This window comes from Clinocottus analis, unplaced genomic scaffold (genome assembly GCF_023055335.1).
Source record: "Clinocottus analis isolate CAN_PGR_092001 unplaced genomic scaffold, fCliAna1.0.p SCAF_25, whole genome shotgun sequence".
Lineage (NCBI taxonomy): Eukaryota > Metazoa > Chordata > Actinopteri > Perciformes > Cottidae > Clinocottus > Clinocottus analis.
This window is the reverse complement of record NW_027175987.1, coordinates 1,804,407-1,811,851: the sequence shown is the minus strand read 5'-3', so window position 1 is coordinate 1,811,851 and position 7,445 is coordinate 1,804,407.

Below are 7,445 nucleotides of genomic sequence, written 5' to 3'. Positions count from 1 at the left end.
GTACGTTTTGGTTTCTCCTCCTCGTTAATTCTCCTATTTCCTGCACGTGTCTGTTCTTTTCCATACGCTGTCGCCCACTTGACAGCATATATATATATATATATATATATATATATATATATATATATATATATATATATATATATATATATATATATATATATATATATATATATATATATATATGCTGCAGAGCTCTGACATCAACCTTCTGTCAGCCTGCTGCACTTTTTTTTAACGTCTTTTGAATTAAGATATGTTTATGTATGAGCAAATCTGTAAGTAAGTTAAGTTAAAAGTATATTTTTTATTGCATCAAGGCGTTCAATTTGGCTTTCACCGCCCTATTTATCATCTAAAAGCAGTACACATGTAAAAAAAAATTAAAAAAAATACATTGCAATATCGTTGTAATATCAATAATACATTTATTGCATTTGAAGTACAAAGTTTTGGAGATGACACAATTATATTCCTTAATGGTCATTTGTATTTCATATCTATAAATATGGAAACATTCTGTAAATTGAAACTAACCAGGTAAGGCAATTAAAAAATAAAGATGTGAAAGAGCATAAGTACAAATACACTGCAGGACTAAAAGTGTCATGAACTTACTGATTACATCAACAGTATCTATGGAAAAAGTTCTTTACGGCAAAAAAAAAGAGGAAAAAAATATCCAATAAACATCGTGCTATCAGTAAGAGACACTAAAGTGCTACTACTGTGCTACCTTCCTTATTGAAGGTGCAGTTGAAAAATATGACACCATGACGCAAACATTACACCGAAATAGCACCAAAACACTTTCCAACTTTCCAAACTTCTCACAGAAAATCCGAAGTGTGTTGTAAAGATGCTGTGCAGCGCCATAAGCTGACAGAAAGCTATCCACACATATATATACCTCCAGCTCCAAAAGTTGGCATCCATGCTCCCAATGCTGTCATAACATTGTACCGCGTGTTCTTTTATGATTACAGTAATCCTCTACTAACCTTTTTTAATTGCAGTGCAGTCACAGCAGACAGCTTACCTCTGTCCCCGTCTCGACTCTGCTCTGTTTATTTAAGCTAGGATCTCTGCCACTTGCTAATGTTTTTTCCTCCTCGTTGAGGTAATGAGAGAACTCTGCCATGTTTCCTGTTGTTGGATGCTCTTAGTCACTGTGGATGACAGACAGACAGAGAGACAGACAGACAGCAATGCTTTCGATCTGTCGGGGTAATCCATTAGCTCCCTCTAGTGCTTTCCTAAAGATAGTTAAGAGCTGCAACACGAGGGGGTCCACTACAAAGTCATAACCTTCCCACATACACAAACTTGCCCGGACAACACGGAAAATTCACAAAAACTCTTCGCCCGCAGAAGGTTTTCTGACCTTTTAAGCCCACGTTCTAGCCTCCATTCCTGCACGGAGCTGTTTGAAACAAAGGGCAGAGATCAGGGTCAGCAAACTTGACTGCGTATGTTTGGCTTCCAAACTGAAATGGAGGGAAAATGCATATAACTAAATGACAAGAACACAAGCTTTATCTCATCTCTCCGCACTTTCGACTCAGTTTTGGAAGAAACAACCTCACCCTGTTGGCCCAGTGCAAGGCTTCAACACCGGGGCGTCCATGCTACATTTTCATTATTCAAATAACCCGTGCGCTCCCTCCCTCACAGCAAAACATCTGCTTTGTAATTTTGGTTGCGCACTTGACATGCAGCCATTTGTGCCTCTGTAGCTGAACGACGGATGACAGACAGAGCCAAACTGTATCATTTTTTGTATAGTTATGTTTGGGATAAATGTATGTTCTAAAGACGGCCAAGCTTTTGGTTTGTTAAACTTTGGCTGCAGGGAAAGCGTAGCTTCAAATAGCAGGGTAAATCCTTCATAAGTGGGTTCAATAAATAGAAAGCTATGCCATTGAGAAAACTGCAGGAAAATATGTACCACACGTTGTATTTCCTTTTTGTTCTTTGTAAAAGTCGGCACAGAAAAATGTACAAGGCTAAAGGATTGTGGCATCTCTCACAAGGTTCAGTTTAAAGAAACGTACTGATCCAAACAGTTTTCTTCTGTAAGGGCCTGAAGGGAAGCGTGACTGGAGGCCTCTACGTCTCTGCTGGGGGACTCTACCCACTCCCATATGACAGCACCGTGAACAAGAGTGGGTAGCGTCACACCTGGGGCGGATCTCATCAGGGGAAATAAAAGACAATCAGAGAAGATGACTGGGTGGCACATACTGAGAAAGGAGCTGTCAGTATCTTCCCCCCAAAACAGCTCCAGGGTGAACTCCGGCTATACTTTAAACCGGTTCGTTGGGTATCAGCCCGGCTGGGGTGGTTTTTATTTTCAAGTTTTGCAATAGGTCTCTTTAAGGAGCTCGATTCCCTGTTCTTATAAATAACGCGACTCTGTTCCATTGCAGTGTTGCCACTATTTCCCCTTGTCCTCCAACAATATATAATGGGGTCTTGAACCAAAACAAACTGCCTTGAGCCTCAGACATAAGAACATATTATCGGTGCAGCACATTACATTGTAGTTTACCGTCTGGTGAGGCTCAGTGGAGACGAGTGATTTCAGAAGAGGGAAAGGCCTTCACTCTCATTGAAAATTCATTCAGCTGATTTATGTGTGTGTGTGTGTGTGTGTGTGTGTGTGTGTCTGAGTGGGTGGTTTAGGACTTTGTGCCTTCTTCGGGCCTGTCAGTGTGATGCACAGCTCTAATATAGTGCTTGATCATGCAGAGCGCTCTCCAAGGGAGCCCTGTGTATGTGCATGTGTGTCAGCGTCATGGAGAAGAACACACCAGCAGATGGTGCTGTTGTTTTATCCTTAAAGATCTCCCTCTCTTGCTCTCTTTCTCTCTCTTTCTCTCTCTCTTACACACACACATGTCATATGGTAACTTGGGTCCAGACGGTGTGAGACAAAAACACTCCTCCCGGTCAGATGTTTGAGACGGTTGTGTCACTATCTGCTGCACAGCACAGCCTCCTCGGTGGGCTCCGGTCAACAGGCCCGCTCGGGGCGCTGACTGCTTGTCCAGATTATTTGAATTTGGCAGATTGCAGTAAAATTCAATACCAGTGGAGAAGCACGAAGCATTCGGGCTCTCTGGCTGTCCATTTTAGTACCCTGCTGGTCACTCCAGGGTATCCACAGAAAAATGGCCAATATTGTCAAAATTGCGCTTTCAGACGGTTGCATAATTCCTCACAGATGCAATATTGTGTTTACACTGAACAATTAGCTTCCTGGGATTTAAGTAGGTCACTTCTTGTGGATGTGTGGCATGAATGCAAATGCACCCAATTCTACCTTCCAAAAGCCTTGGCCTCCCCCTCTTGTGACTTGCTTCTTTGCCAAGGTAATCCAGAGTATGGATCTGCATGGAGAGGCTTTACATACAAATGGATGGGGAGCCGACAGAGAACCCGCTGGGCTGACTCAGTCACAGGAATATGGTTAGTGTGCTGGAGATGGATGGGGAACGCACACACCGACAGAGCTAAATTGTTGCAAAGCTGGCACTGACACATCTCTAAATGAATGCGTGCGGAGCTAAAAGAGGTAGATTACTCCAAAGTGGCAGTGGGCAGCGAGAACCTGCTGGAGAGAGTTTAGACAACGAGCAAAGGCCTGCCGGGCATGCGGGCAGGGATCCATCCAGCCGTCCCGCTGCCTCGCAGTTGACTCATGCTCTCGACGTGGGCAATGTTTGCATGTAAACACACACAACCTCTCTCTCTCTCACACACACACACACACACACGATTCAATAGGGATGTGAAAGAGACCGATTCTTTCCGGTCATTATGTAAACCTGCCATGAAAATCCAATCTGCCTAAAACTTTTTTAAACAGTAGATGACCAATATTTTGTCCATTCAGCTTTTGCACCAACAAGCTGGTAACATTTTGCTGCTCCAACATTTGCACTATTTTTTTCTGCACACTGTCTTTACTGACAAGTCTTTGCACAAAACGTGCACGAGTGATGTTGTTATTCTGCCTCTAATCTGCTTTTCCTCTGACTTCCCTCTCTGTTTTTGCTTTGTTGTGACCATAACAAATAGGGAGACACACCAGAGGAACCTTTTAGCTCGAGGGGAATTTCATATTTATAGTATGTAATGTGGGAATCGGGGGTGTCAGGTGTGCGTGTGAGTGGTGCATCATTGAAAGTTAAGTGTGTGCAGGTGTTGTAAAGGTGTGAGACTAAACCTAAAGTTCGACTAAAGCAACATAACAAAACCAAGAAGCAGAGACCTGCTGTAGACACCAGGTGTTCCTCGTTGGCCCTAACGAGCTCCTGCCATCAGGTAAGGGCTGCATTCACCAACTTGCTATATATATATATATATATATATATATATATATATATATATATATATATATATATATATATATATATATATATATCATACAGAAATGTGTAAATTTGTAGGAATAACAAAACTTACGGTAAATCCAAAATGATATGCGTTGGCTGGTTAAGGCTAGTTGGACTCCAGTCTCGGCTATTCTTAGCTAACGCTATTTTACAGATTGTTTTCTGACCCATTTCCTGTCACCGAAAAATCAATTTGAACATGCCAACATCTCAGCAATGGAGTTTGTTACACCACATTTATAAGACAGCATCTAAATCAAATCAGGAAATAAAAAGATGGAGAATAGTCATCCTGAAAAAAGTGATCAAATGCATGTTTCACAACTTGTATAGCTCACACAAAGTTTGCGTCAAACGTCAAAGAACCCTTTTCTCTCATCGTCACTGCGAGGTTTTGAGGGTTGGAACTGGATCTCATATGCGAGCTGCATATGCTGAAAGGCCTAATCTGTGATTCAAATATAAACACGAGGGCCATCCCAGCAGGAACATTCAAAACACAGGAACCTGCTCTCACTCCGAGATTGATTGGCAGGTCATTTAATAAACGGATTAATTCGAGGCGTCAACGAAAGCCAAGTTGTAAATGTTTCAGAAGCTGCAAACGCCAAAGCAACATCGGAGTTGACAAGAAACATGTTTTTTTGTTCATCATTAAGACACATTTTTAGCTATGACTGTGAATTTGGCTCAGACTAATTCAAGGAGTTGGACCTTAAATCACAATCACAGCCAAGAACACGTTGTACCTTAATGAGGACTCTCACACGTTTGGGCTCTGTTTCTCACATGCGCGCATACGCACACAGAGGAAGGAGGTGTGGGCTCTTTATTGGTACTTACGTCAGGATGGAAAGAACAATTTCTTGCCTATATTCCTGTCCGAGGTTAACAGGCAACATCCGTCTCGTCCTCGCTCTCTCCCTCCCACAATCTCTCTTCCCTAACTCCCTCTTCATTTCTCGCTCTCGCTCTCACCTCGCCCACCTTGCTCTCCCCCTCGCTTTCTGTCTGCTTCCAACATACATTTATTCCTCTGCTGCGAGCGCTGGCCCACAGGGACCCTTTCACATTGCTGGTGTGCACAGTGGCTGCTGATTGTAACCTTATGTGCCCCTGCTAGTGAGTCATAAGAGGTAAAAAAAAAAAAAAAAGAAAGGGAGTTTGTGTGTGTGTGTTGGAAAGAGACACTTTTGAAAAAAGCCACAGACTACTTTCATAATGTGGCAATCAACTTAACCACTGACACCCGCTCAAAGTGTTAAATAATCCAGTCCCACTGGGTGCACAACAGGCCAATTCTCAGGGCAGATATTGATTCAGCACGGCTGGGTTTTAGATACTACACACGCATCATGCAGTCCTTTGTGAAGAAAGGTTGCTTGTTAATCACTATTATCACCACGCAGTTAGCCATTGGAAGGACAGCTGCTCAGCATCCTGCTCTATACTGATGGATGACTACTATTTATTGTACCAGAGCAAGCTGTGCTTCCATGTTTGATGGAATGTTAACTAGTGACAAACTCATTGAGGAAGCTGTTTTATCGTCCCTTATCATCGACTTCCCTGTACGTACACTCCCACAACAGGGCCCTAAAAAAACTGCAACAAAACATAATCAACACGATTTATGTGCCATGTTTTGTTGTTTGACTATTTTAACCTGCCAATGGTAGACAGCAGAAAGGAAACGGTAGCATTAAAAAGCTCATATGGGAAATATGTAAGCAAACACTATTTATACAACCAACACATATACAGATAAACATTATTAATTTGAAGATGGGGTTGTGTCCTCCTGACAAATATTTGTGCGGTATTTTCTCCCTTTTTGCTTCGTTTTGGTCTCCAACTCCAGAGGGAGATACGGAGCAAGATGCTAAATGCTCCACTGTGTTTCAGTAGCTTTGTCTGTATGCCGTGTGGTGCTCAGCAGGGAGTGTATAACGGGTTAATCAGAGCTCTTTTATTGAAGCGGCCAGAAAACTATGCTGATAAGAGCTGTGAGTGAACTCAAACAGTACAGTTGCAGACCAGAAAAACAATAGAATGAACGGAAACATGCTATAAATGTCTGTGGAGCTGAATGGACCTCCACATTCTGGTGGTAATTGACCCCTCTCACATTGCAATTAGTAATTTGACCCATTTAGCTTGAATTGGTTTTATTTTCAGAATCATTGTACTTTGAAGTGGGACTATGTAAACAAAAGTGACAACTGTGGGATAATGTTGAATATTAACATAGTATAAAAGTAGCCAAGTAGAGAAGTTACATAAAATCATTAAAAATACACAAGTCAAAGTGAATCAGCAATGCCAGTTACACAGTAACACTTAGTTGCTAACATGAGCTAAAAATGAGCCACCTCTAACTTACCAGAACGTGTAAGGACGCTGCAGCTGGTTGTATCGATCGGTGCAAGGGGGTGTTTAAATTCTCATGAATTGAAGTTGTCGTCTAAGATGAACAATGCATCAGATGTTGTTCTCATGCTTCTTTTCTGTAAAGCTCTTTGGATTGCCTGTGTTTGAAATGTTGAACTGGCTTTGCCTCGACAGCTACGAGGCTGAGTTTGAGTTTGTTCAAATCGTGTCATCTCGAAGACGTTCATCTCCCAGATATCGTTTGATCAAATATATAAAAACAACTAAATATATAAATATGCTTAAAGCTGTTTACTTTCATCCTGAACTGAATCTATCATATTGTATGTTTATTAAGTTAAACATGTTTGATGGTGAAAAATGTTGTTTCCAAGTTGAACCTGGGAAGAAAAATCTAATAAATACTAAAATGCCCCCGGCACACATGTAGTGTTACATTTTGTATTTTGTGAAATTCAACTTTGCTTTCAAAAACGCATTACCTCCCAGACTGCAGTACTGATATTGTGCCAACAGGCGGCATCACGCAGTCTTGGTGCCTGCACGGCTCTGGGCAGCCTGACCACAGGAAAATAGACCGACTTCACACCCCTCAGTGCACTGCCAGCATGACGGGGCTCCATTACTCAGCTTTCTAGCGACACACAAGTATAC